Raw genomic sequence first — 25,191 nt, forward strand, 5'->3', positions numbered from 1 at the left:
GCAAAAAGAAAAAAAAGGGAAGAAAGAAATTACACTCTTTAGAAATTTTCCAGTGTCGTGATATTAGATCTAGGTATAGCTTTAATTGATTAAATTACAGAAATAGTACCAAGAATAATTGTCTTCTTTATATTCGTTTTAATATTTATATAATCATATAAGGTGTTTTTAACTGTCAATGAATACTTACTATTTTGAATTTTTAGATAGCATTTTAAAACTTTTTTTAAAATAGAAATATTTTCATAGACCAGCCAATATATAGTCATTGTATAAGCCTGGAGTGCTGACACAGCCCCAGTGCCCGCCACCATCACCAAAGACAAGCTCAGCAGCTGTGACCTCCAGTTTCATCTCACCTGGATGGGTCCAGACAATGTGTGGACTGCTGACACCTTGAACTCAGTCTGTACTTCAGAGAAACAAAGAAAGGCACCGAGGACCAGTTGTATGTGTCATCATAGCTTGATGCTGAGTTACACGTGTAGCATGGCTAATTTGCTGCTTTGCCAGTAATTTCAATTAAAAACAAGCAGCCCAATGGAGGTCTCCGGAGGCTTAGTGTGTTAAGGATCCAGCATTGTCACTACTGTGGCTTTGATTACGGTTGTGGCTCGGGTTCGGTCCCTGGCCCCAGAACTTCTGCATGCCCGGCATGGCCAAAAATAACAAAACAAAAACAAACCGAGTAGCCAAGTTAAAAAAAAAAAAAAAAATCATCATTCTCTTCAACTTTTCAACCTGGATGAGAATTGGGTACTGTCCTAACTTTACTGAGTTAACTAGAAATTTGGATAGAGTCATATTAGGTTCATGGGGAAAGGGGTTAAAAGAGGGAATCCTCATTTTTCCCTACAGGAAATCATTATTCAGTAGGCAATGTCTAAAATTTTTTCAAATAATCAAAAAGTAGCATTAAAAATGTATATATGTTAATGCATGGAAGTAAATAGCAGAAAATACTGCTAAAACGGTTGAAAATGGAAATGGATTTGGGAATGGGGGGGAGAGAAGTTGGTACTAAAAGTTTTGTTATTATTTCTGAGTTTTAAAATGTTGAACATGTATTATTTTGATTTTTTAAAAGTAAACAAGGTTAATTTTTTTCATGAAGTGCCTGATACACATAATAAGAAGCCAAGTTTTCCTTTTTCTGTCATTTCCAATTTTCACAAATCTCTTCTTATTCATTTCCTCTTGTTTTCTGGCAGTTGCTGCGTAAGAAATGACTAATTCACTATGATCTTGAGGCCGTGCAGACTGACCTATAATCTTAGAATTACTAAGCCATTATGAAAGGTTTTCTATTAGGTAAGTTTCCATCCCTTTACCATTCAACATTTTGCTAACTCAAAGCATTTTTACAAATATTTAATTGATTGGAATCTGGAAAAGTAATAAGCTTTTTTTCTGTTCTTATATGGCATCCCCAGTATCACAGTCTATAACTGATTTGAAAGATTACCTATAGCCCCTGGATATTCTTCTCCCCATGTTAAAAGAAAGCAGGAAAAATGAGATTTGTGGATGCATCATTACAAATCGAGATCAGTGGCGGGTGAAAATTCTGGGATTCAATAAAGGAAGTTGCACCCAAGAGTAAGCTTGTTAATGAAACAATTTTTTACTAGTCACTGACTTCTTCCTTTATTTTCTGGGTAAACAAGTTAAGAATGCTGAGTGTTGTGGGCTGGTCCCCCGGTTTCTCTGCAATACATTGTCTGGACGTTATTACTGAAATGCACGTCATTGTCTGCCCTTTAGTCCCCGGGGCCTGTGGGAGCTGTTGTGACTTGCTCCTTCCCAGTGTTCAGATCCTCTAGCTGCTCTGTCAACACTTTAAGGTCAAGTCTCCGATCAGGACTGGCCGGGCTCACTTTTTCTTGTTGGCAGTAGATTCTCTTTCACTGTGATCAGACCTCAGATCAGCCTCTGCCCCAAAGAGACTGGATCAGCAGTGAAAGGTAGAACACTTCACATTGAAATGGCCCACAGAGTAGATACAGGGTCATGTTAAGATCTGGATAGAGTTTCACAGCAGGTTGAAAATGGTATCAATTAAAAAAAAAAAATTGTGACTTAATATTGAGGCGGATTATCCATTACTAGCCTGCTCCCTGCCTCCCCTTTAAGAGTGAGGAAGTAGCTGATCATAATCATGACTGCATTCGCTAAGGATTACGGGTGTCCAGACGGGTGGGCGTGGTTTCAAGTGCTTTTTCTGCTTTATCTCACTTAGTCCTCTTCCCATCCGTAGGTGGTATTTCCCTTTCAAGGGGTTAAACAAAAGAATGCCCTAAACACTTAACACAGCATCTGATAATGCATGAAGAAATGTTAGCTTACTATCATCACTAATCATCAAAAAAGACTCATCAGCGAGCGTTGTGCTCGTAAAGCTGAGTCTTTCAGAATCCTACCAGTTCAGGATAGACATTTTCCGTTGGGGGAAGAATGCACCCAGTGAAATAGTATACCCTTATGCAAAGTTACATTTCTGTATTTCAGTGGCTAATAATCTAAACAAGGGAGGGAAGGACAAAAGAAATTTTTCATCGCCACTCCTAGTGACTAAAGTGCATCCCGTGTGCAGGTGTGGGTGACATACGACTTCCGTGGGCCATCCCCTCTCCAGTGTAATAGCAACGTTTCTGCTGATCAGGGATTCAGTCTCAAAGCCTCAAATGTCCAAGGGGGGAAATGGGATGCCTGGGCAGACAGTGGGAATGCTTTGTTCAAACAGAAGTGAAGCTCGAGAGCAAAGATGCTATAGAGGAAATTCAGCCCTCCGTTAAATGCCCTTTAAGGTCATATCTTACTCTAAAAATGTATGATGTCGAGAACACATGTTGATAACATTTTTAACAGATTAAAGTGAAGACTCCATCACGTAATTGCCAGGTGTACCTTTCAGAAGTAACTCTTAATGAAACCCTATATTTAATTAAATCTTTAACTTTGAAAAAAATCTGCCTTAAAAATGGACACTCAAGAGTTTAACATTAGAGTCCTGAATGGGCACAGTTGGGATGGGCAAGAAGGAGGTCAGAGGAGCATGATTCAGTCATGATGTTGGCTACAGGCCGATAGGACCAGGATTAAAATGTGACCCTGAACCCAGTTAGCTGTGTGACCTTGGAAAAGTGGTGAAATCACCTCTTGATGTGGATTTTTGCCTCTGTAAAATAAAATACTTTAAAGAGTCTTTATGAGGATTATATGAGATTGTGCATATAAAGTACTCAGCACATATTAGATACTCAGTCAATAATAGCGATAATGAGGAGACCCAGCAAGTACCTTAGGCTCTAATGATTCTGAACAACAAAGAGGTAATTTTCAAGTCTATTCAAAAACATAAATGATTTTCTCATCTTGCCAAATATTTCGGCCTATCAAACCCCTCTTATCCTCACAAAACAGCTCAGAAAAATGCAGTACCATACAGGAAAGGATAGAAAGGTGGATTAAGTGTTCCTTCCAGGTAATACCTCACAGGTGATGCATATTTGCATCCAGTTAGTCCCGAACAATCTTAAACATACGGTAGACCTTCAATAAATGGAACCAAGCAGAATAGGAAGCACGTAGCATTACCAACATTCCCTGAGGAAATAACCAGTGTTTCAGAATTTCCCAAGGGGCAGCAGAGATGTGAAACTCACTGATGCAAATTCCATGGGATCCGGAAATTATCTGTAGTTAAGTGCAAATAGATACAGGAAACTAACCATCTCAATGAGTCTGGATAATTATAGGAAACACCGTGGACAAGCATTAGGAGATACACAATCTGGAGATGGACAGGTAGGGGGATTGCAGACAGAGGCAGAGAAGTGACCAAATCCCCAATGAGGAGGAACTGGACATTACACCAGACCCACCGTGTTATTATTTGCTGCATGACTCACTTACAGTGAATTGTGTCTCACTTTTATTCTGTAGTATATTGTCATTCTCTGTTAATATTGTTATTATTATTGTTAATGACAGCAACAGAATAACTGAAGCCCCAACTGACAAGTTTAATATCAGTGTTAGGATGGAGACTCCAAGCTCAGTAGACACCATGTTTTAGTAAAATGGTGTTTTCATGGGATTTAATCCAGTCTGGGATTTAAGCACTGTATTTTTCATATCAATTTGTTTCTTTGATCTCAATATTGCCTTTGTGGGTAGACAGGGAAGGTATTGTCAAACCCATTTTCAGATGACACAGAATTGAGCTCCTTGACATTTTAGTTCATTTCTCAAGTTTGCAGAGGTTCTGTTAGAACAGAGAGTAAAACCCAGACCAGATCCAGTAAAACCAAATCCCTGGACCTCTCCTCTCGGTCCCAGCGCCTTCTCAGAAATACTTTGGCGAATAACACGGTGTTTTTATTTGCTTCCGGTTTCAAAATGTTACATGTAAAAATCCAGTTTGGATGTAAGTCTACTCTGTGCTGAATATGTAATCTCTGAAATGTGAAAAGCCTTGTGACAGGACACAGGATCCAAGAGCTCCGTAGTCTAAGAGGAAAATCAGGAAATGACGAATGCATTACATGAATCGGATCTTTAAAATACTCACTTCACACAAGGAGACGTTTTAGAATTAGCTCCATGTTAATAAACTGCAGAAACTATTAATAACCCTTCAGAATGGAATTAAGGCTGAAATGCAAACCCAGCCTAGCCCTCAAATTTCTATGTCTAACATTTATTTAAGCAGCCATCCTTCGTCTGAAGCTTGCGACTTGTTACACTTGTATAGATGTGTGTGTGTGTGTGTTGTGTGTCTGTATATGTATATATATGTGTAGGTATATATATATCCAGACAGGCTAAGAAATGTGTTAGATAGTTTTCACATGTTATGTGTGAAAATGTTCTCCTTTCGCTAGATTGCTTATGGAGATTTTGAATTCACGGGCCCTGACACCTGCAGATATATGCACATTTGCAGATGGTAATTAGAGCCTCACCCTTCTTCCTCCCCCAGTATCTTCTGTTTATCTTGTTTCTCTTTTGTTTATCTTGCAGGACGCACGGGGGGAAGAAGAGGCTGCTGTCCTGGCGTGTCCCCCGGTCTGGAGCTGTCATCTCTGATGTTTTGAACCAGCTGCCTTTGAGTTGTTGTATAATTGGTCCAGAAAGGTTAGTGCGGTCTCCTCTCCTCCGCTTCTCAAAGGTATGAGGTAGCCACCACCCTGAGTGAGGAAGCTGGGTGGTCTGGGATGAGTCTGTCATTTCAGATAAGGAGCCGTAGGTGCATGTCAGCAGGCCAAGGTCTTGGACACCCTTCATCAATCCTTTCATTTTCGAGCTGCCTTTTAAAGAATCTGGCAACTTTAAAGATGCTTGAAAGGACTTATTGAATTTTCCAGCCAGGGAAGATGTTAGGGATTATCAAATGTCATTCCTATCATTTTATGGAAATGAAAGCTCAGAGAGGTGACATGCTTTTCCCAAGGCCACATAACTAGTAGTGCCAACTGGAACCGGAAGCTTAAGTTTACTGCCACCCTTTTGCTTTAAACTCTGGCTTTCATGCCCAGTCTAGTAAGTGAGTGAGCTGAGACGGTCACTGAATTAAGCAGTTGTTTTGATGGAACTGGTGTAATCAATTAAAATTCTTGCAACTAGGATTTATTTTTCACTTGAACTACAATGCTGGTGAACAGACTTGAAGCTGATGAGGCGTTTTAGAGTCAATTCTTTCTGGATTCCTTGGACCATGCTCTCATCTGGCTCAACTTCCAAATAAAGAACCCCAGAACATTTTATTCCTTAAAAAATGCAATTAGGCATGCCATGTAAAACGTATAGTCTTACGTGATTATAGGAATTTTGCCCTTATACCCTCTCAGCCAAAGATGATTTTATTATATAGAAGTGAATCGAAGTGATATAAACGGAACAGGATTTTTAAAACAGTGAAGAAAGAACGACCACTGCAAGGACTGTGATAACATCTACAGCACAGAAGTGTTGGGTTTTGACTAATACTTAATGCTCTTTGGAACTCGGTTAATGGCATCCATGAAGGAGATAACCATACCACCTTCAAATCCCTGGGGTGGGGGGAGCGTGGAAATGCACAGTTAACAAGCATACTGGCGATCATCCTGAAATACCTAACAGCTTTCGTTCCGTTGTAAGCCAAAGGAATTTATGTCAACAAAGACAGAAAATTGGATATAAATATTGGTATTTTTTCTGTTGCTCCTGGCTTGGTGTTTGAAGTCAAGAAGTATATTTTTCATTCACAGCCATAGCAAGGTGTAGTAGAATCAACCATGGAATTGGCTACACAGAGGCATTTATGAAAACATGGAAGTTGATGCAAAGAGAGAAAGTTAGATCATCAGTGTATTTAGCATGAAAGTTGATACATCTCTGTACATATGCTTCAGTTATAGCCCCATCGATTTGAGTTTTTATTTAATCTGCTGTTTTCAGCAGCACGTTCATTCTTTGTTTCATGCCAGGTTCCTTTTAGGATTTTTTTAGGTGACTTGCATTAGCATTTTTGGCTTCAAACCTACCTCTAATGAACCATTTACAATTTTTTAAGAGTGCTTAAAAAATTAGGCTGTGACAGTTATCCAAAACATAATTTGATATGCTGTTTAATTATTTAATAAGCTATTGAAAAATTGAAGTGTAGCCTCTGGTTGGTTGGTTGATACAGTACCATTAAGGTGGATTTGAAGCCCCTTCAAGCCTGTAATTATCAGCTGGGTCCTTCATGGTCCAGATTTAGAAATTAGATTGTGTTCTAATAAAACGATAATTTTAAAATGTCGACTTCAGTGTTTTTAAAAGTATTTCTTTCAGAGTTCCCTAGTGGCTCAACTGGTTAAGGATCCAGTGTTGTCACTGTTGTGGCTTGGATAGATACGGTGGCGCTAGTTGGACCCCTGGCCCCACATGCTGCAGGCATGGCCAAAAAAGCAAAAACCAAAACCAAACCAAACCAAACACCCACATCTTTAAAAAAATAATTACTAAACTTAGAAGATTGGGGAAGATATTCTGTTAAAGTGAAAGTAGTCTAGTTTATATGGGCCTCTTATTCTATTTATGTATACTCATGTTTACAGCCGTATTTCCATATTGTCAAGAAAATACATGATGCTTTTCTACAAAAATATTTGTTGACCTAACATGGTTCAGATCTTCACAATAATAGTGGTTCTTGAGGCAGATCTTATGATTGCTCTCAGTCTCTTAAATGATGATTGAACATCATGACAGAACCTCACAGCTCTTTACAGGAGGAAAATGAAAGTGACGGCTGGCCCTCTCTGCTGCGTGTTGTCAAACTGTGCCTCTTTTTAAGAAAAAAAAATATTGCATTTTTTTCCCAGGAGGAAATTAAAATGGAAATATAAAGTGGCTTAGATAAATACCTTTAAAGAATACTCCAAAGACCTCAATGTTAGACTTCACTGCGGTTTAAAATGCAAATTACTGGCTAGTCTTAGACCTATGGAATCAAAGGGTTCTCTAAAATTTGAAAACCAATGATTGAGATGCTTCACTGCTTCTTGTTTCAGAAAGTCTTTCCTAATCCTCCAAACCAGATTTGTTAGCTTTAGCCGTATTCTTCCTTCATTTCGTAACCCTTACGTTGTGATTACTGCCAAGATGTGGGGGCTATGTCTTCTTTGCTGCATTCCCCAAGCTTAGCATAGTAACTGATACATGGGAAACCTTTAAGAAACTCTTTGGTGAATAAATAGATGACTAATTTGTATAACATAGAACTATGGCCATGATGATGCAGAATTCCTGATGATTATACAGTTTCCAAAGTCTTAGGCAGCAATGATTTTCCCTCTCCCTTTCTCCTCCCAAACCTCCTATCACCAGCACTCAAGAGAAGAGTGCTCTTTTAACTCTAATTTTACAAGCTTCTACCTTTAAAACTCAACTATTACCTCAGCCATGACATTAAAGTTTATGGTTTCTCTACACCTACTCAAGACAAACCATTTGCTAATTCAAATTTAGAGCAGCAAGTCCTCTGCACCTTTAGCTTTGAAATCAAGAATGTTCTTAAGATGAGTTAAAATGCAAGATAAGGGAGTTTCTGTTGTTGCTCGGCAGGTTACAAACCTGACTAGTATCTGTGAGGTTGTGGGTTCGATCCCTGGCCCCACTCAGTGGATTAAGGATCCATTGTTGCTGTGAGCTGAGGTGTAGGTTGCAGATGCAGCTCGATCCCACATTGCTGGGGCTGGGGCATAGGCTGGCTGGCAGCTGCAACTCTGATTCAACCTCTAGCCTAGGAACTTACATATGCCACAGGTATGGCCCTAAAAAGCAAAAAAGCAAAAAACAACAACAAAAAAAGGAAGGTTAGAGAAGTTCCATGCAATGAAGTGGTTGACTGAGAGTTAAAGGAAATGGAAGAAGCCACAGACACTAGAAACCTTCCATAATTCTTTGAGGTTAAGTCTGGAAATCAGAAAACTGTAGTTAGGGGGTTTTGAAAATTTTGACCAGGCAGATTAAGGGGAGTGCCTTATTTACTTGAACAGAGGGTGCAGTTTGTACTAAAAACATCACCTCCCTTAAAGAGAGAGCATGGAGGGCTGATCTGGGAAAGTGACCCCCCTGCTCCTGCCCTTACATTTGTCTCATAAACCGCACTTCTGGGATAGGAATGAGCCAAGAGGGGCAACAACCTAGGACGTTTCTCAGTTTAAATGATACACTTAGTAACAAGGTTCCAGGCTCAGCAGTTTGCTGACTGTCTTGACTTCAGCCATCACGGCATCTTTACCATTGCACCCTCCACTCCTACAAAGAGCTCTTGCTCATGGCGGGAGCTCCTTGGCCAGTGCTTATTGATTGATTGTTGAATAAAAACTACATGAAAACTCATACAAGGCAAGGAATAGAGAATTTTCAGTCATTGGGCTTCCCACTATTGAAGTTTTTACTCTTGAGTATTATAGTAAATTATAGACTGACCCTAAACGTCCTTATACTAAAATACAGACTCCGATGGGATATGAGGGGTAGGCATGGACAAGACCAGGCAGAGCCTGAAGCTGGAGTGTAGAGGGGACCTTGGACACTGGGCAGACAAGTACAGTTATTGAGACCAGAAACAAGCTGAGCTGATGCTCTACAGCTGAGGCTTTTCTTCCCCAGTTTAAGGTGTGGCTGAGTTGAAGATTTTTGAGTGGGATTTGAACACTTGGCCAAAGAAGGTTGGTAAGTGGTGAAAGGCACCAAGAGATTAGACACAGTTTGGCTTGTAGAGTCTCCTCCCTTTGACATACTGATTAACTCCCAAATTCATGGGCATACTACCTGGTGCAGCTAGAGGGGCTTCACGCTTGGTTTATTGCTCTGCTGTTACCATCTTGAAATTCTTAAGAATTTTATCTTAGAACTTGCATGTTGTAAGCTCCGTGGGGCAATGGAGCGTGCACATGAGTAGAGGGATATGCACAAAATGCATGTTTGCCATTCCTTGCACCCCGTTGGCATGTAGTGTTTGTGATGCCCCACAAGCACAGAATTCTGGTGGACCCACGACGCAGGCCACTTCAGCAACGTGAGTACAAGGAACATACAAAATTGAGTAATCCAGGGGTGCTGTCAGCTCCAAAAGTCTACACTTTCAGCCTGAACCAGAACATGCTTTGAACAGAGAAAGAAAGAACTTTTTGCTCACGTTATTCCCCTGTGTTAGCCACGCACTTTCACTGAAAATGATGACAGGGAAGGAAAGGGGGAGAGAGGCGACCCAGAGTTCCTTCTCCTTTCAGTTCCCCTTTACTCAGCAGGAAGCCTCGGGGAGAGAGTGTTGGTCGGATGTGCATATTGATAGAAACACAAAACAGCATGTCCACTCTAATGGTAAAAACAAAATACATTATGCACATATGAGCTCCGCAATATGAATCATGTCATTTCAATGATTGTGCATATGCTGTTACATTTGCATTTAAAGCTGAACCGTCACAATTCATGCAAATGGTTTAAAATTTTAATATTTTTCTACTTTGAGTGACACTAAATAAATAATTTAAAAATACTATGACAAATCAAGAGAGAAGCCCCAGAAGAGAAAAGTTGTTTAACTTTTTAATAGCTTTAATGGCATTCCCCCCGACCCCTGCTGCTTTTTCTACAAAGAGTTGTGCATTTTTATTTTGTATTGGACCCTACATATTATATAGCTAGCCTTGCTCTCAGGCAAGTATTCCAAGGAGCATTACCTTGGACAATTCTGGAAAGGAGGAATGCACAGCAGGGAACTGAAGCCTGAAAGATTATCTAACCTCCTTCCCAGTCTGGGCAATCACAGGACATTGCCAGGAACTCTGATGAAGTAGGCAGATCTGGGCTCTGATCCTTAGCTGTGTGGCCTTGTAAAAGTTGTCTAACCTTTCTGAGCTTCAGTTCCCCCATCCGTGAAAGTGGAGAGTAATGCGCACTGGTGTTGGGGGGAATAGATATCACTCACACAAAGCGTCTGCTACGTAGGAAGCACTTACTATATGATCGTTAAACTGCTCTACGTAAAGGTTCTATTGCTTCTGGGACCCACAGGAAAACCCTTAGATATGGCAGAGGAAGGACTGCTTTTGTGAGAGGCTCTGAAGACAAACTGAGTTCCTCCTGATGTCTCAAATCCGCTAGCATCCACTACTGATTATTCCAACTTTCCTTTCCACCTACCCAGAAACAGCATGATACAAACCATGAGCACCTCAGGGTGAGTTTAGCCAGACAGAGGCCACATCTGGAAGAGCTGTGGACACACGGAGGGTGGGATGGAGATCATTTCTGAAAGGGAAACGTGCACCAGACTGGGAGCAGGAGGGAAGAGTAAAAGAAAGAACAAAAACAAATTCCCCCTTCTCGGAAGCTCCACGTTGGACTCATCAAAGTGGGCAAGCTTGAGCACGTCAAAACTAAAACCCATCCTAAAACCCATCAGTTTCAATTTCATATGAGACAACGGGTTGATAAATTTGAAAATAACTTCACAATCTAAGATTGAAAAATTCAGGAAGCGTTCATCAGGCTTGTTGCATGTGCAGCATAGTGCAAAGCCCTTTGGAAAACACGAAAAGGTGTAAGCAACGACCCCTGCCCTCAAGGGGGTCACAGTTTGGAAGAAAGGATTAGATCAACACACCTGCCGTGTAGCAAGCAGGAAAGAAGAGGTTCTCTGGGGAGAGTAGAGCCTGAAATACAGAAAAAAGAGCCACCATCTTTGTGTTTCCAGCCGATGTGTGTCTTTTTCTATACCCTTCCTGTTACATTCTAACCTACATGAACTTTTTTGTTTTTCCACAAACTGATAGTAAGAACTACATGTTTTTTGCACATACACTGTGTCAAACTGAGTGCCAGAAACTTTCACTTCTGTCACATCAGATAATTCATGTACATGCTGCTAGGACGAGAAATCAGACTAATGGCAACTAAGGACTTACTCAAGCAGCGAATGAGTATCCGAGTCAGGATTTGAACCCAGGGTAATCTGACTCCATAGCCCAGTCACTTTCAATTTCGTTTCCACAAGAGCCCACCTCAGCTTCCCCAAAGAGGCCTTCGTACTTGCTGTTCCTCTATCTAAGATGACTTTAATCTCATGTCTCTAAGATAAACTCCTATATATAATTTCAAAAGCAACCCAGCTATTCAAATCTTTTTTTCTTACCTCTTCACCACTCCAGAAATTAATATCTCCCCCGTCTACGCTGCCAGGTATCCCCTGTATGTGCTGTGATTTTACTTATCATGTTGTAGAGGAATTCATTTCCAGATTTGTCCTCACTTTTAGACGGTAAGCACCTTGAGATGATGGTCTGTATCTTTTTTAATTTATTTACATATAAATATTTATTTATTTATTTTGCTTTTTAGGGCTGCATCAAGGCATATGGAGATTCCCGGGCTAGGTGTCAAATCAGAGCTGCAGCTGCCGGCCTACACCACAGCCACAGCAAGGCAGGATCCGAGCCATGTCTGCGACCTACACCACAGCTCATGGCAACACCAGATCCTTAACCCAGTGATCGAGGCCAGGGATAGAACCTGCAACCTCATGGCTCCTAGTCAGATTTGTTTCCACAGCACCACGACGGGAACTCCTGGTCTGTATCTTTTTTGTATTTGTACATTTTGCTCATAATGGGGGCTCAGCAAACTTTTGCTAAAGTATATTGAATTGGATATTCAATTAAGGGAATTACTATGGGAATTGGAATTAGTATTTTTTGTTAAGGACCAGAAAGTAAATTTTTAGTAGGCCATAGAGTCTCTCTTTCATTTACATCCCACTGCTGTTTCATTGCAAAAACAGCCATAGGTAATATATTTAAATGAATGCATGTCACTCTGTTTCCATAAGACTTTATCTACAAAAAATAATCTGGTAGGTCAGATTTGGCCCTTGGGCTATAGTTTGCTAACCCCTGATATTAGGAGTGGTGATAGGAAGGGCCTTCCAAGCAGAAGGAACAGCATATGCAAATGCCCTGTGGCAGTATCGTTTCAGGGAAAAACACAAACCTGTAGGGTTGGTTTGTGATGTGCAAAGAAGGGAGTCGTAATAGATACATCTGGAAAAGTGGAACAAGAGCATGGAGGACCTCAAAAGCTAGAGTAGGAGTCTGTTCTAAATCCAGTATTTATGGGAATGCCTTTGAAGTTTCTGAGAAAACTGATGACCTGCAGTGACTACATTACAAATGAACCTTTCCACAGAAAAGAAAATCATGGACTTGGAGAATAGACTTGTGGTTGCGGAAGAGGGAGGGAGTGGGGTGGCCTGGGAGCTTGGGGTTAACAGATGCAGACTATTGCCTTTGGAATGGATTAGCAATGAGATCCTGCTGTGTAGCATGGGGAACTATGTCTGGTCACTTATGATGGAGCCTGATAATGTGAGAAAAAAGAATGTATACATGCACGTGTCACTGGGTCATCATGCCATACAGTAGAAAATTGACAGAACACTGTATACCGGCTATAATGGAAAAAATCATTATATATATAAAAAAATAAAGCCAAATTTCTTCAAGCTCAAAAAATAAAAACAAAATGAAAACAAAGAAATGAAACTACCCACACTTCTACTAGAGGCATGTAGATGAAGAGGTTTATAAAGTAATCTAAGCAGGAGAATAGCAACATTAGAAATGGAAAAACATGGGCAAACATGAAGGTGGCAGAGGCACAATCAGCAAGAATTGGTAATTGATGTTGCATCAGCAAGAACAGAAGAAAAAATGACACTGACTTTTCTAACCTGGTATCTGGGACCATGGCAGAGCTTGTAATAAAACCAGGAGGTGCAAGAGGAGAGACTGACATCCAAAGGAAAAAAAAATGGTAAATTTGTTTCAGACATGTTAAGTCTGATTTTAATACTTGTTTTGCCTGGTCACAGCCCAAGTTTAAATACTATGAATTGTAACAGCATTCCTTTCCAAAACTGGATTAAAATATTTCCGCCATTTGGCAGTGAGAAGACGTTTAAGTTCTTTTCAAAAATATACATTTCTGTGATGTTCGAGCTCTATTTAATTTTTATTTTAAGCTCCACTTGTCCTAACAACTAAATAATACTTAGCAAGTTTTCTCTCCATCCTCGTGTCTTTTAATTTTCCAGTCATGTGCTGTGTGATTCGGACCATTCACTATAGGTTCACATTTTCTCCATAAAAATGGGACAAATTAATTGTCAGTGCAGGGGATTTGGGTCCTTACTAATGAACTGTGATTACTGAGATAAGCAGAGTCAGGGTATTGTCCAACAATAAAACACAAAATGTCAAGCTAGAGAGACAGTCGAAATTGAATTCCAATCATAAGCTCTGTCCTGAAGGATGCGGCGGGTGGAAATCGAGGTCAGGAGCCTGCAAACTTTGAGTCAGTTTGCCAAATCTTGGTAAGAAACTTCTGAAAGCAGAGTCAGAATGACTAAGTCACACAGTCGAGATTCACCTACAGAAAGCAGGTGAGGTTACAGATGCAGAAGAGCAATAGAAGGAAGAGTGTCTGGGTCTTAACTGAATATGAGCAACCAGAAAGTGCATACTCAGCTCAAGCCCAATGATGTCTGGAGCCCTTCATGTCAGGCAAGGACAGGGCTGGGTGTAGGTATACAGCTTACAGTTGAAAGCTTCACTCAACTCCCTATAGTGTAGAAAAACATAAAGCCACCGCTGCACAGCTGAACAGAAGGGCCAAAACCCAGAACGATGACACCACCAAACGCTGACAAAAGAAACTCTCATCCATTGCTGGTCAGAATGCAAAATGGTGCGGCCACTTTGGAGGACAGTTTGATGGGTTTTTTTTTTTTTTTTTACCAAACTAAATAATTACCATATGATTCAGCCATTGTGCTCCTTGGTGTTTACCCAAAGGTGTTGAAAACTTATGTCCAAACAAAACCTGCACATGATGTTTATAAAAGATTTATTCATAATTGCCCAAACTTGGAAGCAACCCAGGTTTCCCTCAGAAGGAGAATAGATAGATAACCTGTGGTACAGGCAGACAATGGACTGTTATTCACCACTCCAAAGAAAGGAGCCTTCATGCCATGGAAATACATGGAGGAACTTTAAATACATATTTAGTTTTCTTGAAAATATTTGAAAAGGCCACACACTGTGTGATTCCAACTATATGACATTCTGGAAAAGGCAAAATTATGGATACACCGAAAAGGATCAGTGGTTGCTGGGGGTTGGCAGGGAGAGTGGGGTCATGCATGGCTGAAACACATGCATTTTAAGGCATTGAAACTACTCATGATAGTTTAGTGGTGGATACATGTTACATGTTATTACACATTTGTCCAAACCCATAGAAGAATATATAACACCAAGAGTGAATCCTAATGTAAAGTGGGGACTTTGGGTAATAATGACCCGTGAAAGTAGGTTCATCAGTTGTAACAAATGTAGCATTGTGTTGATAATGGGGAGGCTGTGCTAGTGTGGGGACAGAGTGGGCAGGGAAATCTCTGTCTCTTCCTCTCAGTTTTGCTATGAACCTAAAACTGCTCTAAAAAAAAACAACCTTTTTTTTTTTTTTCCGGCCACACCTGTGGCATGTGGAAGTTCCCGGGTTGGGGATCAAACCTTTGCCACAGTGACGACACGATCCTTGACCACAAGGGAACTCCTAAAAAACCAAAGTTTTAATAACTTTTTTTAAAAAATCAAGTTTTGTAAAAACAGCAAAAATAAAGATACTAAAAAGCATGATTAAATAAAAAGTTGCAAGAAAAACTTGCAAATAAAAATTGCATGTAGAGTTCCCTTTATGGCTCAGCGGTTCATGAATCTGACTAGTATCCATGAGGATGCAGATTTGATCCCTGCCCTTGCCCAGTGGGTTAAGGATCCGGCATTGCCATGAGCTGTGGTGTAGGTCGCAGATGCAGCTCGGATCCCAAGTTGCTGTGGCTGTGGTGTAGGCCAGCAGCTATAGCTCTGATTCGACTCCTAGCCTGGGAACTTCCATATGCTGCATGTGCGTCCCTAAAAAGCAAAAAAGGAAAAAAAAAATTGCACCACAGTCTGACCAAAGTCTGTAGTTTAGTTTACTTATTAATATTATACCAAGGATAATGCCTTAGTTCTGACCAATGTAGCACAGCTACATAAGATGTTAGGATTAAAAGAAGCTGAATGAAGTGTAGACAGAAATTCTCTGTGGCTATCTCTGCAACCTCTCTGCACAATCTTAATTCCAAAATAAAAAAGGCCAAAAAAAAAAAAATCTCTATATAGCTTCCTTGTTCTACAGTTTACCTCCGTAAAAGATGAGTCATTGCTTAGGATGAATTTTCTTCCAAAAGCCCTTACTGCAATGAGTCAAGTAAGTCAGTTGCTCGGGGCGCATATGTGGACAGGACAGGCCTGGGTTCCAGGTCTGGCGCTGTTATTTACTGGCTGTGCGACTTGGGGCAGCTTTACTTAACTTCTGTCTCTGTTTATTTCACCTATAAAATGAGTACACTAATGCTCGCCTATTACAAAATAATCCGCAGTGCTTTGCCTTTTGCCAGACACATGGGCTGTGCTCAATAAATGTGACAGTTAGTGGTATTGATTGATATCTGTATATCACGTGTGTGTGTGTGTGTGTGTGTGTGTGTGTGTGTGTGTGTGTCAGAATTTAACCTCTCCACAAGCAGAGCTGCCTACACAGCCCTCAGCCTATCTGATGACTGCGCCAGATGAAATGCTAGACTTGTTTTGCTCTGCTTGGGGTTCACAAACAGAAGACTCGTTCCAGCCTTCTCTCAGAAATAGGATTTTCAACTCAGCCACTCTTTTATATTAAAGTAAGCACCATGACCAGATGGTCCCTGTTCTGGAGTTCCAGAATGACATTAAAAATGAGTGGGCAGAGGGACTTTATTAGTCATTTGTTGGCTTCATAGCAGCCATTTCCATGAAATTATAGGACAATGACAAAATTAAAGCAGCTTAGGCTGGGCTTTGGAAAGCTGGTCTCTGTGTCTACAAATACTCACAGGTCAGGAATGTAGAACAGGGGCAATAAACTAAAGAATTACTGCCTGCCGATCCCAGTTCCTTTTGACTGAGAAGCCAAGAGCTCTCCAGAGCTAGGCCCTGAGGAAAATAGTCTAATGACAGGAAATACTGCCCTGCTGAAGGAGGCCGGCAACACCTCGGCTTCTGGGTAGCATTACATCACCAAGGAAAGCTGCTGGAACCTGCCCATGAACAGGAACTCATAGGTGAGGAGAGACTGGAGTCCAACCCGGGACCTTAAGCCAACCCATCCAGGCAGCCGCTTCTGTTCAAGGCTTCCCCAGCGGGCCAGGCCCCTGCTTCGCCCGTGGTCGCCTTGGACCCGCCCTCCTCTCTGCCCTACCATTCCTCTGTGAAGCTACCTTCTCACTCCTTGCATCCACCTCCTCCAGCCCACCTCCCAGCTCAGGGTCTCGGAAGCCAATGCTGGACACTGGGGAACAAACAAATATGGAGCTGAGAGGCTCAAAACCTGAGCTCTGGTCCCAACTCCCCCCCCCCCCTTGCTTAGGCACAAAAAGAGACTAAGCATCTCCCACAGTCGCAGGGTTCTCACGTCGAATAGCTTCCTCTGCATTAAAAACAACAGCAACAAATTCCTCCCTTGGTCTACAGTGTCCACGTGGGATTGTTGGGAGGTTTAAATGAAACGTGTCAGTATCTAGTACCTTGTAGGCACTCAATTGCCACTAATTACCGTCCCCTTATTATTCATCGGAGAACTTCAGGAAGACACCCAGGGATTAGTAGCATAATTTCCACTGTCATTGGCCTAAATTTTGGCCTTGCTCCTAGCACATGAAAAGTAAAATGTCTTGGAATTTCAAGAAACCTTGCCTTTTGAGATTTTGAAAGCCAAGTGAGTATCAAACTTGAGTTGTCAGCTCTCTCTGAGCTCAAAATCAGAGATTTTGATTGTCACGCCAAAGATGTATAGGAAGTAATTTGTGAATTAAATGACCTTGTTTCTTAACACCCATAGGATATTTGCTTGAAGAAATTTGCCTACTCTTTCCACTTGCAATTTTACTCAAAATCCATTGAAAAGAGAAGAGTGAATGAGTCTTTGTCTAGATCTTGTGTCTTCTTAAAAGCTTTTTATAAATATCATCAAGATACTTCTTTTACTAAAGAAAAGACATAGAGGTGATTTGGATCTATTTTTCCCAAATCTTATCCACTTCCATAGCAGCTCCTAGAATTTCTAATGTAATAGAAAGTCTGCTTTTGTATTTTCTGGAGAATGACAGGGAAATAGAAACCATTTACGAGTGACGAAAAGGTTGTCTTAACTTTTCAGATTGCCTTTCCTTTGAAATCTCAGGTTTGATTCCTAAGTGCCTTTGGTTCCCAAGCAGACAAGGGTCAGTCAGCTGCTTTGTTTCACCTGGACAGCATGTTAGTGGCATCAGGGTAACTGTCATTTTTGGTACAATAATTTCATCCTGCAGCTCATACCTGTCTGCAGGCCTCAGATTTCTGAAGCCAATAATAATTGATCGAATGTTAACTAGGCTTATTGTGATGATCATTTTGCAGTTTTCATAAATATCGAATCATTATGTTGAATACCTGAAAGTAATATAATGCTGTATGACAGCTATACTTCCGTCTAAGGAGGCCTGCCTGCCTGGGTGGTGGATGGTAGTCCTTGAGCCTGCTGCTCTCTCACTACTGCTTCATCTTCCCAGTCCCCCCCCCCATCCCCCCCCCCCCCGATGGAGGGAGCGGCCTGGCTGTGGATGGTCAGAGAGCTTCGACCTCCCGCCGCCCATCCCTGGCCCCAACCAGCACAGAGCAGATGGCGGCGGTGGCAGCAGCAGCAGCAGGTGAGGAGGAAGATGGCAGGAAGGCTGCTGGCCTGTGGCACGGGGTATACCAAACTAGGTTATGCTGGAAACACAGAACCACAGTTTATCATCCCTTCCTGCATTGCTATTTAGGAGGCAGAAAAGTGGGTGATCCCGCTCAAAGGAGGGTGATGAAAGGTGTTGATGACCTACCCTTCTTCACGGGTGAGGAAGCAATAGAAAAACCTGCACATGCAACACAGTGGCCAATCCCCCACGGTGTAGTTGAAGATGGGGACTTGATGGAAAAGTTTATGGAGCGAGTGATCTTTAAATATTTAAGGGCAGAACCTGAAGACCATTATTTTCTTTTGACTGAACCTCCAGTGAATACTCCAGAAAACAGGGAATGTACTGCTGAAATAGTGTTTGAGTCCTTCAGTGTTCCAGGCTTATCCATTGCTGTACAGGCTGTTCCTGCCTTAGCTGCATCCTGGACCTCCAGACAAGTAGGAGAGCAGATGTTGACTGGTACGGGACTAGGCAGTGGAGACGGCGTCTCTCATGTCATCCCAGTGGCTGAAGGATGTGGGACTGGCAGCTGTATGAAGCACATTCCAATCGCAGGCCAAGATATTTTATTCAGCAGTTGCTGAGAGACCGAAAAGGAGGAATTCTTCCAGAGCCATCCTTGGAAACTGCTAAGGCAGGAAAGGAGCGCTCTAGTTATGTCTGCCCAGATTTAGTAAAAGAATTTAACAAGTATGATACAGACGGATCGAAGTGGATTAAACAGTGTACTGGAATCAATGCTGTCTCAAAGAAAGACTTTCCCATTGATGTTGGATGTGAGAGATTCTTGGGACCTGAAATTTTTTTTCATCTGCTTCGCTACTCCAGTCTTTACTCAGCCTGTCTCAGAAGGTGTAGATGAAGTGATTCAGAATTGACCTGCTGATGTCAGACGTCTGCTCTATGAGAACATTGTCCTCTCTGGAGGGTCAACCACGTTCAGGGATTTCGGACGATGCTCGCAAAGAAATTGGAGAAGAACTGCAGACGCCGGGCTGGAATGAAGTGGGGAATTGAGTGGTGGTAGATGGAAGCCAAAACCTGTTGATGTGCAGGTCATGACACACCACATGCAGTAATATGCAGTTTGGTTTGGAGGATCTGTGTTTGCTTCCACACCTGGATTCTACCAAGTATGCCACACCAAAAAGGATTGTGAAGACACTGGACCTGGCATTTGTCGTCACAGTCCAGTGTTTGGAGTCAGTCCGTAAAATTGGCTTCATAGTTACTGGGGTTAGGAGGGTAGGGAAGAAATAATCTTGCTGAATACCTGTTTTGTCTGGATGGCTGGTTTTGAGGTTTTAAACCTGACTTGAAATAAAAAGACCAAACCTAAGTATACAGGAATATTTTAATAAGTTTATCAACATGCAAATATAGAGGAGAGCCAAAATGATGAAGTGTTTTTCTTTAGACTGAATATTTGAATCTTATGTGTAATGAAAAAAAGTGGGTTTCAGTTCTTTCTGTGCCTTGGTATTTTGTATATTACTGAATGATCCAAGATCTGATGGGACTTATCAGTAGGTAGATAGCTCCATGATGCGTGAATGGTACACTTTGAAGTATGCAGTGCAAGAGCATGTTTATATTCCATACTTTCTATACTTTAAGGAAACAAGTCAAAGAAAAACTAGTATTTCAGGGACAAAAAGTGACCAAATAAAGGACAGGTACAAAAAAGAGCCTCTGACACTTGGTAGACACACAAACTCACGGGATTCCAGTTACTAACATATGTTTCCACCCTCCTGTGCCCCACAATGGTTTTCTTTGCAAGTGCTTTTGGAACTATGAAGCTAGTATCTTGGATTAACTGATGCCTGCTAGTGCTTTCTGATTACTTGCATTCTGTTTTTTGCTTTAAGGAAAAGTAAAGACAAGACTGTCAGACTAGTAAAAAAAAAAAATATATATATATATATATATATATATAAATAAATAAAAATTATAATATCGTTTTTTCTTTACCTGATATTGTTCTGTCATCTCTATTATAGAATAAATTCTATTTTAATGTGCTTACTTTAAAAATTTTTGTTAGGAGTTCCCATTGTGGCTAGTGATTAACGAATCTGACTAGGAACCATGAAGTTGCGGGTTTGATCCCTGGCCTTGCTCAGTGGGTTAAGGGTCTGGTGTGGTGTAGGTTGTAGATGCGGCTCAGATCTGACGTTGCTGTGGCTGTGGTGTAGGCCAGCGGCTACAGCTCTGATTCGATCCCTAGCCTGGGAACTTCCATATGCCACAGGAGCAGCCATAGAAGGGGTAAAAAGACAAAAAAACAAAACAAAACAAAACAAAAAAGCTTTTGTTAGGAGTTCTCTTGAGACACGTGGGTTAAGGATCCAGCATTGTCACTGCAATGACTTGGGTCACTGCTGTGGTGCAGGTTCGATCCCTGCGTCAGGAAATTCCAAAGTCCCCTGGCACAGCCGAGAAAAAAGAATTAAAAAAAAAAAAAAAAAAAAAAAAAAAGATTTGTTAGAGTGATGATTAGATTTTGAATGAGGAATAAACGTTAAAATTTTTTTATTTTATTTTTATTTATTTTTTGTCTTTTTGCCTTTTCTAGGGCCACTCCTGTGGCATATGGGGGTTCCCAGGCTAGGGGTCTAATCGGAGCTGTAGCTGCCAGCCTACACCAGAGCCGCAGCAACGCGGGATCCAAGCCGCGTCTGCAACCTACCCCACAGCTCACGGCAACGCTGGATCCTTAACCCACTGAGCAAGGCCAGGGATCAAACCCGCAACCTCATGGTTCCTAGTCGGATTTGTTAACCACTGCGCCAAGACGGGAACTCCTAAACATTAAAATTTTGAAAAATTGGGAGGAGTGATAATGAAAGGCAGCAGGTAAGAGTTAAATTCAGTGTATGGTAAAATGAAAATTGTTTGTGGATGAAGATAAAGAGAAGAAAGCCATAAAAACCAAAGTAGAATAAGTAATTATAACACCGGGGAGGCAGGATAGTATAGTGGTTGGGAGCATAGATGCCCTTTGTTCTCAATGCATATCGACCCATATTAGCTGTGTGATTGTAAAGAAATTACTTAACCTCTCTCTGTCTTAATTTTGTTACCTATACCAGAGATGGCATGCTAATGGTATCTATTAAGGTTGCGAAAAGGAGTAAATGAGTTAGTGTCTGTCACATAGTAACATCATGTAAATCTTCGTTAAACCAAGAAAAGTAATAACGGCCTAGTAGAGACGTGACACAATGCCTTTGTCAAAACCCATGGAAATTTACAGTACAAAGAGTAAACCTTAATGTGTACATGTTTTAAAAAAATCATTCTGGAGGATGTGTGGAATGCAGAATATGAGAAAACAACCGAGCTTATGACTAATGTATGAAGCAAGCTCACTTGAAGGTTGGGGTTGCGGGGAAGATTCTAACCTAAGTAACTCTGGAAATGAGTGGCGCCTATAAGATTAAAGCCAAAAGAAACTGTATTCTAGATGATACAGTTAGATATTGGTTAGAGACTCTGCTAACACTATATATGTGCACAGGAATGGAGCAATTACATCCATGAAGGGCAGGTGTTGGGGGCCAGATTTCTCACTGTTGAAGTGGAAGGTTACAGAAAAGCAAGGGGAGGAGGCAAGAATGGTCCACGCAGCAACAGGCTGGAGTTGAAGATACCAGAGTGAATTCATGTTTAGCTTCATATAGATCGTTACATACAGAAATATTTATAGATGTGTGTCCGTACATGAACTAGTGTGAACATGAAAAATCTTCTTACTCTGTCGGCTGAGAGGGCCCAGAAACACCACCATTCTGTTGTTCACACAAATCTCGGTTTCCAGTACTCTTCTGTGACCAAAGGAACCAGGGTTCCTTGGAGAAATGGCTGATTCTAGGACTGAGACAGGAAGTATACAAGCAGAGCTTGGAGCATCTTGTAGCACTAGACAGTCAAGCCCCCCCCCCCCAAAAAAAGCAAAGCAAGACAGAAAACAAACAAAAAACCTCCCACGTCCAAAAACAACATTACATCAATGGGAGTGTGTCGAAGGGACACAAGAGTCAATTGAAATAGCTGCCAGTGACCAAAGTTGGAATAATATGAGTGATAAAATTAGGTGATACTGAATTATAACCCAAAATATAAAATAAATTTCCATGAGTCCATATTGGTATAAAGGATGGAGTAGACAAATAAATAGCCAGTGGGGAGGAAAGAAAAGAAATAGACAAATCTCCCGTGTGTATAGATAGCCCACCCTCAGGGGAGTGGAGGAGTTCCTGTTGTGGCTCAGTGGGTTAAGAACTCAGCTAGTATCCATGAGGACCTGGCTTCCATCCCTGGCCTTGCTCAGTGGGTTAAGGATTGGGCATTGCCATGAGCTGTGGTGTAGGTTGCAGATGCAACTAGGATGCCATGTTGCTGTGGCTGTTGTGTAGGCCGGCAGCTGCAGCTCCGATTCGACCCCAAACCTGGGAACTTTCATACACTGCAGGCGTGGCCCTAAAACGAAAAAAGGTGTGTGTGTGGGGGGGAGTGGAACCACACTCCTTAAGTGTGGACAATGCATGTTGATACCTTTTAAATGAGTACAGTTTGGAAAGGGGGGGAAAGGGTAATTTTATAGTGGAAAAAATTGGCAAAATTTATCCTAGCTACATAACCAAGGTTAAAATCAACAGTAATAAACCATGTTGATGGCAGATACTCTTGATATGATGTGATGAAAATGGCACTTAACCTCCGCATTCTTCCTCCCCAGAACACGTAATCCCAGTATAATCAGGAGAAAAACATCAGACACATCCCACTTGAGGGACATCCTGCAAAATATCTGCCCAGTACTTTCCCAAACTGTCAAGGTCATCAAAATTAAGGAAACTCTGGGAAACTGTCACAGCCAAGAGTAGCCTAATGAGACATGAAGAGTGAATTTAATGTGATATCCTGGATGGGATCCAGGAACAGGAAAAGGTCATTAAGTAAAAACTAAGAAAAGCTGAGTGAGGTAATGACCTTAAATAATAATAGTGTCTCAACACGGGTTCATTAATTGCAACAAATGTACCATAAAATATACCGTACAAATGTAAGATGCTAATAGGAGAAACTGAACTGGGGTGTATACAAACTCGGTGTTATCTTCATAATTTTTCTAGAAATCTAAACCTGTGAGAAAAGGTTTACTTGGCCGTACACCTGAAACTAATACAACATTGTGAATCAACTGTACTCCAATAAAATTAAATTAAAAAAAGAAAAAGCTTACTGAAAAACATAATAAATGGTTAAAATTTATGAAGCACTTGTGATGTGGTAGACACTTTTTAATGCATTACTTTAATAACGCCTAAATAACTGGTATCAGAAAAACTGCCACTTAGCATGACTCCACCAAAAGTAGGATCTTAAATTTCATAGTGAGTACTGAAAAAAAATAGGTTCGACTGGGATGTCTATTTCGAAAAAGAACACTAGAATTATGAAACTAATTTTATTAAAATATACATTTAAAAATTATGCATGTTTATATGGTAATTCTTAGACTTAACAAGGAACAAATCAACTTGGGTTTGTTTTGGTATAATTTTTGCAAGAAACAAATCAACTTGGGTTTGTTTTGGTATAATTTTTGCAACCAAAATATATGATGTCATGAAACGGCATCTTTTTCTTTGAAGTATGATCTTAAAAAGGACATTTTTATAAAAAATATGTTATGACTTGCTTAATTTTCCCAATATCTCTCTTAATTCTCTGATGTTCAAGTCATTCTCTAAAAACCTATCCTATTACCATCCTTGTTCCCCATGAAGTCTAGCCAGACCCCCCCACCCAACTTAAGAATTATTCTTCCCTGCCTTTGTCTTCCAGGATCTTTTGGGTATTAGGATGAGTTGTCTAAATGCCTTTCCTTTCCAGAAAATGATACTAAGGTCTGCAGGAGCGTCTGAGTGAGCTTTTTGTCCTCTGCAGCCCCTAAAATGGGGCCTTATATTCAGTCAACTCTGTTTCCCCATTTATAAGCTCGAGGAGCATCACAAAGCTTGAAATTCCTACTTCACAGGATTATTATGAGAACTCACGAGACTGACCTTCTCCCCAGGCCGTTGGCATCTTCCTAATCTTCTCTGGGGATGCCAATCCCTCTGCTTCCTAAGCCACAGCAGGGAGAGGGAGTTTAGAGCTTGATCGCTTTGCAATAGAGCGGGTTTGTCAGTACATTTCAACCCGCATGGTAACTCCAATCCATTGACCTCCTACCTCTGAGGTGCAGTGTCAACAACAGTTCTGAGACCACGTCCCGGACCTGCGGACGAGACTGCTGTGAGGGGCTAGAAATGTCTACCAGGACCAGAAGTGGGAACTGGTAATGTGCGATCTACCATCTCAAAATCCGGCCACCAGCAGTTAGGCAGCTCCTGTCTGCGCAGGCTGCGTCTCACATCCAGAACTGGAACCGACGGCCCCTCCCCTTGAACCGGGGCTCGCCTTGCAACGTGTTTTGGCAAATAAAATTAAAATTCGGGAGGCGTGAGGTGGGACTTCTGCAGCTACGCCTTGAAAGGGACTCGCAGTTTCTGCTTCCTCTCTTTTAGAGACCAGATGCCCTCTAAGAAGTCTGACCACGCTGAGGCCACCATGCTGTAAGGAAGCCCAAGAGAGCCGGGCTTCCTGTGGCGAGAGAGGGGCTGTGTGGAAGTTCACCGAGGTGCCTAGCACGTGAGTGACGTCTTATTGAACCTTCAGGCCCCCTGAAGGCTCGTGAATGACTCTAGGTGACATTATGTGGAGCTGAGAGG

At 41.4% G+C, this 25,191-nt stretch overlaps 1 protein-coding gene across 3 annotated transcripts in view; it reads left to right on the forward strand.

Annotated features, from left to right (window-relative positions):
* The window catches only part of LOC102159120 (uncharacterized), a 654,277-nt gene that overhangs the window by 198,536 nt on the left and 430,550 nt on the right, over positions 1-25,191 (forward strand). For 2 of the 3 annotated variants that reach the window (XR_014804455.1, XR_014804446.1), the window contains 3 exons: positions 1,212-1,311; positions 5,026-5,139; positions 24,988-25,111. The gene's annotated coding sequence lies outside the window, so the exon portion shown is untranslated. The remainder of the gene's footprint in view (positions 1-1,211; positions 1,312-5,025; positions 5,140-24,987; positions 25,112-25,191) is intronic. The other variant, XR_014804441.1, reaches the window with a different exon arrangement.

The sequence above is a fragment of the Sus scrofa genome, chromosome 5 (assembly GCF_054392235.1).
Source record: "Sus scrofa isolate SSC_HxYL_T2T_F1_AM1 chromosome 5, Sscrofa_HxYL_maternal_Yorkshire_Landrace_v2.0, whole genome shotgun sequence".
Lineage (NCBI taxonomy): Eukaryota > Metazoa > Chordata > Mammalia > Artiodactyla > Suidae > Sus > Sus scrofa.